This window comes from Hippopotamus amphibius, chromosome 10, assembly GCF_030028045.1.
Source record: "Hippopotamus amphibius kiboko isolate mHipAmp2 chromosome 10, mHipAmp2.hap2, whole genome shotgun sequence".
Lineage (NCBI taxonomy): Eukaryota > Metazoa > Chordata > Mammalia > Artiodactyla > Hippopotamidae > Hippopotamus > Hippopotamus amphibius.
The window spans coordinates 49,947,886-49,960,378 of record NC_080195.1 but is presented as its reverse complement, the minus strand read 5'-3'; the positions used below and the strand labels follow the sequence as shown (position 1 = coordinate 49,960,378).

General features: G+C 39.8%; 2 pseudogenes; one reads left to right on the top strand and one right to left on the bottom strand.

Moving 5' to 3' along the window:
- The first annotated feature begins 1,433 nt into the window (after positions 1-1,433).
- LOC130829824 (60S ribosomal protein L30-like) lies at positions 1,434-3,059 on the top strand (annotated as a pseudogene).
- Positions 3,060-7,183: 4,124 nt separating this feature from the next.
- Positions 7,184-7,535, bottom strand: LOC130830415 (60S ribosomal protein L30-like; annotated as a pseudogene).
- Positions 7,536-12,493: the final 4,958 nt, after the last annotated feature.

Genomic DNA, 12,493 nt, shown 5'->3' with positions numbered 1-12,493 from the left:
TATACACCAGGTTTTCATTAGTTGTCTATTTTATACATATTAGTGTATATATGTCAATCCCAGTCTCCCAATTCATCCCGCCCACCCATTGCCCCCTTGGTGTCCATATGTTTGTTCTCTACTTCTGTGTCTCTATTTCTGCCTTGTAAACAGGGTCATCTGTACCATTCTTCTAGATTCCACATATATGCGTTAATATACAATATTTGTTTTTCTCTTTCTGACTTACTTCACTCTGTATAACAGTCTCTAGGTCCATCCACATCTCTACAAATGACCCAATTTCATTCCTTTTTGTGACTAATATTCCACTGTATATATGTACCACATCTTTATCCATTCATCTGTTAATGGACATTTAGGTTGCTTCCATGACCTGACTATTGTAAACAGTGCTGCAATGAACATTGGGGTGCATGTGTCTTTTTGAATTATGGTTTTCTCTGGGTATATGCCCAGTAGTGGGATTGCTGGATCATATGGTACTTCTATTTTTAGTTTTTTAAGGAACCTCCATACTGTTCTCCACAGTGGCTATATCAGTTTACATTTCCACCAACAGTGCAAGAGGTTTCTCTTTTCCCCACACCCTCTTCAGCATTTATTGTTTGTAGGGTTATTATTATTATTATTATTTTGGCTGCATTGGGTCTTCGTTGCTGTTCACAGGCTTTCTCTAGTTGCAGTGAGCAAAGACTACTCTTTGATGCAGTGCACAGGCTTCTCATTGCAGTGACTTCCCTTGCTGCGGAGCACAGGCTCTAGGCTCGCAGGTTTCAGTAGTTGCAGGTTGTGGGCTCAGTAGTTGTGGCGCATGGGCTTAGTTGCTCCACGGCATGTGGAATCTTCCTGGACCAGGGATCCAACCAGTGTGCCCTGCATTGCAGGCGGGTTCTTAGTCACTGCACCACCAGGGAAGTCCCTGTTTGTAGATTTTCTGATGATGCCCATTCTAACCGGTGTGAGGTGATACCTCATGGTAGTTTTGATTTGCATTTCTCTAATAATTAGTGATGTTGAGCATCTTTTCATGTGCCTCTTGGCCATCTGTATGTCTTCTTTGGAGAAATGTCTATTTAGGTCTTCCACCCGTTTTTTGATTGGGTTGTTTGTTCTTTTTGATATTGAGCTGCACGAGCTGTTTGTATATTCTGGAGATTATGAATTGTTCAATTTTTTTTTGAGATACAATAAACTGCATATATTTAAAGTGTACAATTTCATATTTTTTCTTATTAGTAATGTATAAATGGCAATCCCAGTCTCCCAAGAATTGTTTAATTTTTCACTATGGTGAATAAAGCTGCTATGAATATTTGTCATCTCAGTCAGCTTGGACTGCTATAACAAATACCATGGACTAAGTGGTTTAAACAACAAACATTAATTTCTTGCAGTCCTGGAGGCTGGAAATCGGAGGTCAGGATGCCAGCATGATTGGGTTCTTTGTGAGGGCCCTTTTCCTGATTTGCAAATGACCCCTTCATGCTATTTCCTCACATGGTGAGGGGGCAGCGAGGGGAGAGAGAGAGAGAGTGCACCCGCAGTGCACTCTGGTCTCTTCATCTTCTTATAAGGGCACTAATCCCATCAGGGGGCTCTATCCTCATTATGTCATCTAAACCTAATAACCTCCCATCTGACCCCAAGTTCAAATACCATCACAGTGAAGATTAGGGTTTTAACATATGATGATGTTGAGCATCTTTTTTTGTCCTTATTGGCCATGTGCATATCTTCTTTGGAGAAATGTCTATTTAACTTTTTGCCTGTTTTTAAATTGGATTATTTGGTTTTTTTATTGTTGAATTGTAAAGGGTCTTTATGTATTCTAGATACAAGTTCTTAATCAGCTACATGATTTGCAAATCTTTTCTCTCATTCTGTGGCTTGTCTTTGTACTTTCTTGATGGCACTGCTGATTTTTAAAGTTTTCACAATATGTGGCTGTATTATTTGTAAAGAATGACTGTTTGGGGCATCTTTTCCATTTCTGTATTTATCCTCATTTCCTTTCCCCACCTTATTTTGATGACCAGGAAGAGTTCCGAATCATATATTGAGTAGAGGTGGTGACAGACCACATATCGATTTTTATTTTATTTTTTACTACTTTTAAGGAGATTGACTGTTATGTTTCTTCACTATGAATACTATTGACTTTTGAGTTCAGAATAAGCTTCTTTATCATACTAAGGGAAAAGTCCCTTTATATCTCTCTCAGGGGTTAAAAACAATGAAAAATGGAAGTAGGAGTCTCTATTCTCCCCATAATTGTCTACCCACACTCAATCTTCTTTGTGAATAAGCAGACTTTTTGTATTTTGGTTATCTCTGTAGATTGTCCTTTCATTATACAGTAACAGAAGCGTCTTTCTTTTCAGTAACAAGTTGTAGCTCTATTAATTTATAACAGTGAATGGGTACCATCATTTACTGTCATGTTTGTTACTTTTTTCCCCAGTGACTTGGTGAGCAAATTTGACTTTACAAAGTATAATGTTTATGTAATCATTGTGCCAAAGAGTTACTACTGTCTTTTTTTTTTTAATAAGGCAGAGAGTGAAATCTATTTTCTTCGGAAGTATTTACATCGGAAAGTAATATAAAGGCCAAGTCTTTCAAATACCAAATCACATATAAAAACTAACATCTTGAATCTTGGCAATTGCTCTTGGTTGGGGACATCCTGCATCTAAGGCAGGAAGACAGTGGCCACAAAGAAGACAGAAGAAGTTGCTGGAGTCAGTCTAGTCTAGGCGCTCACTCATGAAGAAGAGTGGACAGCACGTGCTGGGGTAAAGCAGACTCTGAAGATGATCAGACAGGGCAAAGCAAGACTGGTCATCCTCGCCAACAACTGCCCAGCCTTGAGGAAATCTGAAATAGAGTATAATGTCATGTTGGCCAAAACTGGTGTCCATCACTAAGTGGCAACAATATTGAATTGGGCATAGCGTGTGGAAAAAACTACAGAGTATTCACACTGGCTGTCATTGATCCAGGTGATTTTGTTATCTTCTAATAGAAGCATGCCAGAAGACCCTGGGGAAAAGTAAATCATGCACAGTTTTTCTTTAATAAAACTGGCCAGAGCTTGTTTAAAATAAAACAACAACACTAAAAACTAACATCTTGAATGTTTCTGTCTCCTTAAAAATTGCAAAGTTGGAAGTCCTCAGTACAAAAGTAATAGTTTTCAGAAAAGTGGATAAAATAAGTGAAACGGAAGTGGATGAAACAGATGAATTTTCAAAAGACTCTTCTCAAGCTCCCTTTTGGTTGCATTTCGCAATATCCAAGACACCATGACTAAGGATGTGCTTTCCTTGTTTGTGAGGTCAATTTGTGGCCTGTCAAACGCCAACAGTGACTTCAGAATGGAAGTCATACCCAATATTAAAGCTGCTGTCATCTCTTTCCTTAAAAATATTGGTAAGACAGACAATAACTTTTAACCTTTCATTTGCAAATTGTGGTTGTATCCTACTTTGAAATTCCAGGCATCCCACAATGGGTCTTCTTTAAAAGTTGTGCTTAGAGAAAGACAAATATATGATATCACTTATATGTGAAATCTAAGATATGGTACAAATGAACTTATTTAAAAAGCAGAAACAGGGACTTCCCTGGTGTTGCAGTGGGTAAGACTCTGCACTCCCAATGCAGGGGGCCCGGGTTTAATCCCTGGTCAGGGAACTAGATCCCACATGCATGCCACAACTAAAGAGCCTTCAGACTGCAACTAAGGAGCCTGCCTGCCGCATCTAAGACCTAGCGCAACCAAACTAATTAATTAAAAAAAAAAAACAGAAGCAGACTCACAGATATAGAAAACAAACTTATGGTTACCAAAGGGGAAATTTGGAGGGATCAATTAGGAGTTTGGGATTAGCAGATACAGACTACTTTGCACAATAGATAAACAACAAGGTCTTACTGTATAGCACAGAGAATTATATTCAATATCTTGTAATAATCTATAATGAAAAAGAACATGAAAAAAATATATATGTGTATATATATATAAATGAGTCATTTTGCTATACACTGGAAACCAACACATCATCGTAAATCAACCATACTTCAATTAAAAAAAAAAAAGTTGTGCACTTCCTAGTTCCCAGTAAAAGAATTATGAAGGAATGTGTACTATTTCTTCTAGTACTGATGTCTAACATTTATCATCATAAATGCTATGCCAGGCACTGTGTGAAGTTTCTACTTACTTTATCTCATAACATAAAGCCCTATGAGATAGGTACTATTATTATCCCCATTTTACACATAAAGAAATCTGGGCTAAGAGAGTATTAAATGACTTGCTCACAGTCACACAGTAAGTATTTGAGTCAGAATTTCAACTTAGACATTCTGACTTCTCAGTGTATGTGTCCTTCAGTTTCCAGTGAGTTTTAATAGTTACAGGGCTTTGTTTTTATGATAATGACATGTCCAAATAGAGACCAAGATGTGGTGAAGTTATCCAGGAGGAGAGTGAGAAATTAGTTTTAGGAAAGAGATAGTCATTAGATTAGGCATGTATGAGGTGATCTATGAACATAATTGGATCAATGCAGAAAGAACTGTTATTGGAAAGAAGCCAATAAAATGGGTTTGTAAATCAGGAGTTAAGGAAATAATTATTGAATGGTTACAAATTTTTGAGTAGGAATTTGAATGTTACTGAATCTCCAGGAATTCCAGGGAATATATGTCGATAAACATTTTTATATAAAGTGTAGGGCTTCCCAGGTGGCGCAGTGGTTAAGAATCCACCTGCCAATGCAGGGTACACAGGTTCGATCCCTGATCTGGGAAGATCCCACATGCCACGGAGCAACTAAACCCCATGTGCCACAACTACTGAGCCTGCATGCTGCAGCTACTGAAGCCCACGCGCCTAGAGCCTGTGCTCTGCAACAAGAGAAGCCACTGCACTGGGAAGCCCGTGCACCACAACAAAGAGTAGCCCCCGCTCACCACAACTAGAGAAAGCCCGTGTGCAGTAACGAAGATCCAACACAGCCAATAAATAAATAAATAAATTAATTAATTAAAAAAATAAAATGTAAGTTCTGTTATGTAAAACATATAATATAAGCACTATTACAAAATATAGATAGTTTTAGCTTTTCCTTTTTCTAAAGGCAGAAAACTACCCATTCTGGATTTGCTGTTTATTTGCATTTTATTCTTCTTTTCTTTCTTCTCTCCTTCTGCCTCTCCTTTCCCTCCCCCTCCTTCTACTAATCCTCTTTCTTTTCCATATTGCTTATTTTAAAATTCACAACAAACACAACACACTGAACTCTAAGGTCATTTCCAAACTGTTTTGCTTTTCATCATTTGTAGATTGAGAGGATACGGATTGCATTTCTCTGGCAGAACTACCAAGTAAAGAAAAACCAGATGGACATCAAGAATGGCCATACAGATAGCGAGAGACTCCTCTTCCATGGGACAGATGCAGACTCAGTGCCACGTATCAATCGGCATGGCCTTAATTGCAGTTTTGCCGCGAACAATGGCAAGGAAGTGAATGATCTGGCTGATGAAAATGAGGCCAGCAGTGGTTCCAGTGCTGACTGTCCACGCCCCCGCTTTGTAGAACCACAGATGGCAGCCATCTCATCACCATCAGGACAGAATTCACCGTGTTCCACTGGGAAGGAGGTTGGAACAGATGGAGTGAGTTTCAGAATTGATAAAAAGTGGCTTTAGCGGGCAAGAACCGCATTTAGGAAAAGCTTTTGTCAGGTTTGGGCATGGTTCTACATCCTGTGATAATTTTATCTTCTTACAGAGGCTTTTGTCTTTCTCTTTACAGCTATAGTCTATGGAAGAGGAACTATTTTGCTGTTGATACCAGTTATTCTGCCGATGACAAGCACTCCAGACCGGACAGCAATGGGAGAGAGTGTATTTACGTTGTATTTACAGGCGTATTTACAGGCGTCTGCGCACTTGGACAAGCAGGATTACTTATCCCTCCACCACTCTGATGATGCCACAGATCTGTTTGACTCTGTCACAGATAACACACAACTTCCAAAGCTATTTGTGATATTCTCTGATAATCAAACTTACCCAGAATATCTCATAACTGTCAGATGTTAAAAATAGATTTTTTAAAAAATATCTCCAAGAGATGATTTAGCCATCTATTTGTAAGAATAATTTACACAGTATTTGTCTTTGTCTTTGGCTTGCTTACGTGGGTAAAAAATCTCTCTGTTAGGTGCTGAAATGTTGAAAAGAGCCTTTCAAAAATGCTCTGTTGCCATTTGTAACACATCTCTCTTCTGAGCATATCATGGGTGGACGCAGAGAAGTGTAAATGACACAATCACAGCTACAGCGACCACAGACACCAAACCCATAGGAGAACAAAGAGCACATTACTTCTTTCTGTCATAAAAGAAATAAGATAAACACGTTAAAACCAAGATGTCATTGTTCTTCTTGGAACGTGTTAAGACACCAAATTGTGTTGAGCCAAATCGTGCTATGAAATGAATAGGCTGCTACTGTGCATCTGGAACAGCTGGGGGTCTTTCCTCCTTAAGAAACACATTGGTAGCAGGTCAACTAGAAGGACTGAATCAAAGAAAATTACATCAAATCTCTTGGGAACAAATCAGGGGAAAATGTGTTGTACTGTTACCTAATGCTACGTAATAAATGGTCACAAAGCTCAGTGGCTTCGTGAGTAAGGGATTCAGGCATGGCTTAGCTGGGTTTCTCGTGAAGTTGCAGTCAAGATGTTTGCGGGGGATGCAGACATCTGAAGACTGACTGGAGCTGGAGGGTCTGCTTCCAAGGTGAACCATTCAAATAGCTGGAAAGTTTTTGCTGTTCTTCTCCACATGGTTCCTCTCCACAGGCTGCTTGAGCATCCTCATGATGTGACAGCCGGCTTACTCCACAGAGAGCAATACAGGAGACAGAAAGTCAGAAGCCACGATGTCTTTCATAATCCAGCCTCTGAAGTCATACTCCATCTTTTCCACAATATCCTGTTGGTTGCATGGATCAGCTCATTTATTGTGGGAGGGAATTGCTCAAGGGAATGGATATCAGCTAGTAGGCAAGGATCTTTGGAGACTATCTTGGAGGCCATATGAATTAGTGAATGATTGATAAGTTGATAAAATATTAGCAATGAAAAGGACTCTAGAGGTCATCTAGTCCCACTGTCTCCTCTTTCTGGCACGCTTTTGATAATATCAGAATCGCCTGGATCAATGACAGCCAATGTGCATACTGTGTAGTATTTTCCACACGCCATGCCCAATTCAATATTATTGCCACTTAGTGATGGACACGAGTTTTGGCCAATATGGCATAATACTCTATTTCAGATTTCCTCAAGGCTGGTCAGTTGTTGGCAAGGATGGCAGTTTTGCTTTGCTGTGACTGATCATCTTCAGAGTCTGCTTGTACCCCAGCATGTGCTTTCTACTTTTCGTAATGGGTTAGAGGCTAGAGTTGATCGACTCCAGTGACTTTTTCTCCTTCTTTGTGGCCACCATCTTCCTGTCTTAGGTGCAGGACACCCCCAACCAAGCATAGCTGCCATGATGGCCGGGGAGCGAGAAAGGCAACATTGAAATCTGTTGGTAGCCAATTTGAGACCCTTGGTATAAAAGAATATCAATAATGAGAATATTAAAAAGGCCCACACTTTCCACCATACTCTCAAAAAAATTCCAAGGGGATTGAAAGTTAAATACTTAAAAATCAAAACAAATACACTCATGTATATGAACAGACTAGCACCAGGGGAAATTACTTTTTGACTTTTTTTTTTTTTTTTAATAGTTGTGGCACATGGGCTTAGTTGCTCCATGGCATGTGGAATCTTCCCAGGGCAGGGCTCGAACCCGTGTCCCCTGCATTGGCAGGCAGATTCTTTACCACTGCTCCACCTAGGAAGTCCACTTTTTGACTTTTGGTGGAATAGAAATGAAAAAAAGATGGACAGATTCATTACTTAGTTTCAGCTTTGATGGAATGAACATCAATAAAACTAAGATTTTAAAAATTCAGAAGAATGGAGAAATTTATTGCACATAAACACAAAAGTTTAATAACTGAAAAGTATAAAGTGCTCATATAAATGGGCAAAAATACCAACTGTCCATTAACCAAAAGATTAAAAGATAGTCACACAAGAAGAAACATGAATTTAAATCATGATTTTTAAAACGTTCAGTCAACCTTGTTGGTAAAATAACTGCAAATTGCACCTACTGTGAAGTTTCATTTTGTACTTAAAATTGAATTAGAAAAACTTTTGGTAAGTGGTAAAACCCAAAGCCTACAAGGCTTGAGGAAAGCAGATATCATGCATTAATGATAGCAATGTAAATGGAGCCAGACTTTCTGAAGGGCAAAATGGTACTTTATTTTGCCCTTCAGAATCATAAATATGCGTAACCCCCCAATAAGTAATATAATTTATCCTAAGAAAATAATGTTTAATAAAAACCAAAGGTATACATATACAATGTTTATTTTATGATATTGAAACACTGAAAGAAATCTGAGATCCCCAAAATACCAAAATATAGATGCTAACTGTGGTATATCAAAATGATATACTCTAGTGATATACTAAAAATATAAATATAAATATGAAGCAGGAAATAGAAAACACTTGGTGAAGTCATGTTATATAAAAGGAAGAATACCAAATTGTGTATACACACCCATTATAACGGTAAAAGAACCGTGAATATGTAGAGGTAAAGGAGGCAAAAGGACAATAGAGGGAATGTTTCTAGTTGGGTTAAGATCAACAGACTTGGGGTGAATTATTCTGTAAAGTTGTTAAAATCACATTTCAAAAGAATATAGTATTGCTCTAATGAGAGAAAGATTTTCTTTGCAGGATATTGAACTGGCTTATAGAAATACAGTTATTTGCTGCCTTCTTGATTGGATAGATGGAAAGACATCACTGTTTCCATTTGGTTACGTGAACTTTACTGCAGCTAAAGGTCAGAGGTAAATGGTGGTTGAGTGGCTCGCCCCAGTCCAGCGGGGGAAAAATAACTTTCCCTTCACCCTTCTGAGTTATTGGCTGAAACCCATGTAATAAAAGACAGATTAACGAGAGACAGATAGACAGGAGTTTACTACACATATACCTCATGTGTAAGCGGGAGATACCCAGGGACAATGAATGATTATCAGAGGTGGCTTAGAATCCAGATCTAAACACCATCTTAATAGGAAAAGAGGAGGGAGATGTAGGTCTCTTAGGGCAGAGTAAATGCATTTTAGGAAAATGAAGAGCCCTTAGAAGAATGGATGAAAGGTGTCATAATTTGTGACAAAGTGTGTCTAGGTGAGATGTTGACTTCCAGTACCCTCTCCTGTGAAAAGAATAGATCATCCCTGGCCGATTAAACTTCTGGGGCGGGGGGGGAGGGGAGGGGAGTTGGGCAGGATTTATAAGAACTGAGTTCCTTTTGGAGGATCTGTCTTTAGGCAGATAAGGTGAATTCGAAGAAAGCCTCTCCTTGCATTTGCTATTTTATGTGTGCCTACAGCTCAAAGTTATCAAGATACCAAAGCAGGATTTTTTAGGGGTGGCATGTCCTGAACTCCTACAGCCATATTTTGAGGTGGCATATTCTGCTGCCCTGTAGTTCCAACGAAGTGAGTGAGCAGAAAGGAACTACTACGTCCTAGTCGCATGCCACAAAGTAATCTGAGAAGTGGGACAGCAGTGGGTAGAATTTTGTCCCCAAAAGATATGTTGAAGTCCTAACCCCAACCCCATAATTGTAACCTTTGGAAACAGGGTCTTTGCAGAGGTAACCAAGCTAAAAGGAACTCATACTGGATTAGGGTAAACCCTAATCTGACGACTGGTGTTCTTTCAAGAAGACGGGAGTTTGGACACAGGCAGATATCGGGAAGATGCTATGTGGCAATGGAAGCAGAGACTGGAACGCTGTAGCTGCAAGCCAAACAATGCTAAGGGCTGGAGCCCACGAGAAGCTGGGCGAGAGGCAGGAGAAGGTTTCCTCTGCAGAGCCTCCAGCAGGAACCAGTTCTGCTGACACCTTGATTTCAGACTTCTGGCTCTAGAACTGTGAGAGAATAAATTTATTTTGTTTTAAGCTACCCAGTTTGTGATGCTTTGTTACAGCAGCCCTAGGAAATTAATACAGGCACTAAATGTGTATAGTCTAGTAGAAATACTAATTAAAACGATAAAGTGACTGCAGCTGACTACTGGCTTTCAAGGCAGTGGCAAAATCCGTGGTTCATTGTTTTTAGGAAAGCACCTTATACAGGATCCCCATCACTGCCATAGTCTAGGTTAGGGGTTGGTAAACTATGGTCTGCAGACCAAATCCACCCCACTGATAGCAAGCCAAGAATGGTTTTGATGTTTTTAAATGAGTTTGGGAAAAAAATCAAAAGAGGAATAATATTTCATGATGCGTGATAACTAAATGAAATTCAAGTTTCTGTGTCCACAGTAGTTTCATTGAAACACAGCCATGCTTCTTTGTTCCTATACATTCTCTGGCTGCATAAGGGCAAGAATGAATTTAAAAACTAAATTTTAAAAATTAATTTGCTCAGGTGTTAAAAAGGGAAGAAATCTCCCCTCCACTTTCTGTTTCAGCTTTAGAAAACTTGCAATTGTTAATTCTTTCTCTGTCCCTCTGAGATGTATATAAAACTCTTTGAAAGCTAAAAAAGCCTCTGGTCAGTTTTACAACCCAGGACAATTTTCGCAAGGATCTGGGAACCATCTCTTTGAAATGCAATCATCAAGGAAGGTGGAGCTCCATCTCCCAGTTTCCCTGGGAGGGTAGGAGCCTAACTTCACTGGCAACTGGCTCCAAGTTGTAACTACCTACCCATCACAGAGACATGAGAAGTTGTATTATTCTTTTGGGTAAAGGCAATTAGCTAGCACAGATGGACACCCCCATTACCAGGTGAATTTAGGATAAACTGTGTATAACAAATGATGCTGTCAAGGCCTCTTATTTGAGGAGTAGTTATTTTTCTGGAAAGCATGTGTGTCAACGAGCTGTATCTGCCTGGCTGTATATGAGGTGAATCAAAAATTATCTGCACCCTGGCTGTAGAATTTACAGAAGTTTTAACATAACCGGAGTGCGGATAGTTTTCGACTCACCCTCGTATAAAGGTGAGAATTTTGACTGTTTCAAAGTCCCTTTTGTGGATTGCCTATGATGAATATCACACTCTGGTTTAATATTTAATCAATAATAAAACTGGGACTTTCCTGGTGGTGCAGTGGCTAAGAATCCACCTGCCAGTGCAGGGGATACGGGTTCGATCCCTGCTCCAGGAAGATCCCACATTCCATGGAACAACTAAGCCTGTGCGCCACAACAATTGAGCCTGTGCTCTAGAGCCTGTGAGCCACAACTATTGAGCCCATGTGCCACAACTACTGAAGCCTGAGTGCCTAGAGCCTGTGCTCCGCAACAAGAGAAGCCACCGCAGCAAGGAGCCCGTGCACCACAACGAAGAGTAGCCCCCACTCACCACAACTGCAGACAGCCTGTGTGCAGCAACAAAGACCCAACACAGCCAATAAATGAATAAATAAATAAATAAATTTTAAAAATAAAATAAAATAAAACGATTTTCTTTCTCTTCTACTTTGTGGAGAGGTCTTCTGGGTTGGCAGAAGATACATTTTTTTAATGATACTTCCCCAACAGTTGTTTTTGGTTCATGACAGAAGAATTATGTAGTTGTAGCAGAGACCACATGGCCTGCAAAGCCTAAAATATTTACTATCTGGTTCTTAATAGAAAAAAGGTTGTTGACCCCTGATCTAAGTGACTAGGTATATGAGCAAGATACTGAAAAAGCTGAATTATTTAGTATCGTAAAGTGAGAGGAATTTTGGGTTTGTGTGGGTGGCCTAAAAAGGAGCGGTAGGGGCCTGGGAACATGGGGAAAGGGTGGAAGAGGAAGTGGATCTTAGGGCAAGGGATTGCAAACCCAACTGTCTAGAGGGGCTGGAGGCTAATGTAAATGAATGAAGTGGGCCAAATGGAACTTTCAATGAACAGAAGCCAGGCATCAGCTGATACCAGCTCCACTTGATTGCTGGCGTGAGGAGGTAAACTGAATGTTGGTAACCTGTCCGATTTTTCCCAAGAGAAGCTGGAAATCTGAGGTTTAATGGAAACTCACACTGTTACAATGTTAGCATCCAATTCAAATTTCAAAAGCAGGTCTCGGGTCAGGCTTCGGTTGGGTGGCTACCAAGTTTTCACTGCTGATCTAGAGAGTGGGAGACCACCTCTCCATCTTAACACTGAGTGAGGAGATGGGTTAGATAGGAAATGGCTGATGAATTCCTGGAAATACTTATGAGTGACATTGACCTGGAAGTTGATTCCTGCACTGAGATGTAATTAGTCCAAACCTTCAATGAATGTGCTAGTGATGATTTGGATGAAAGAGAGGGGAGAGT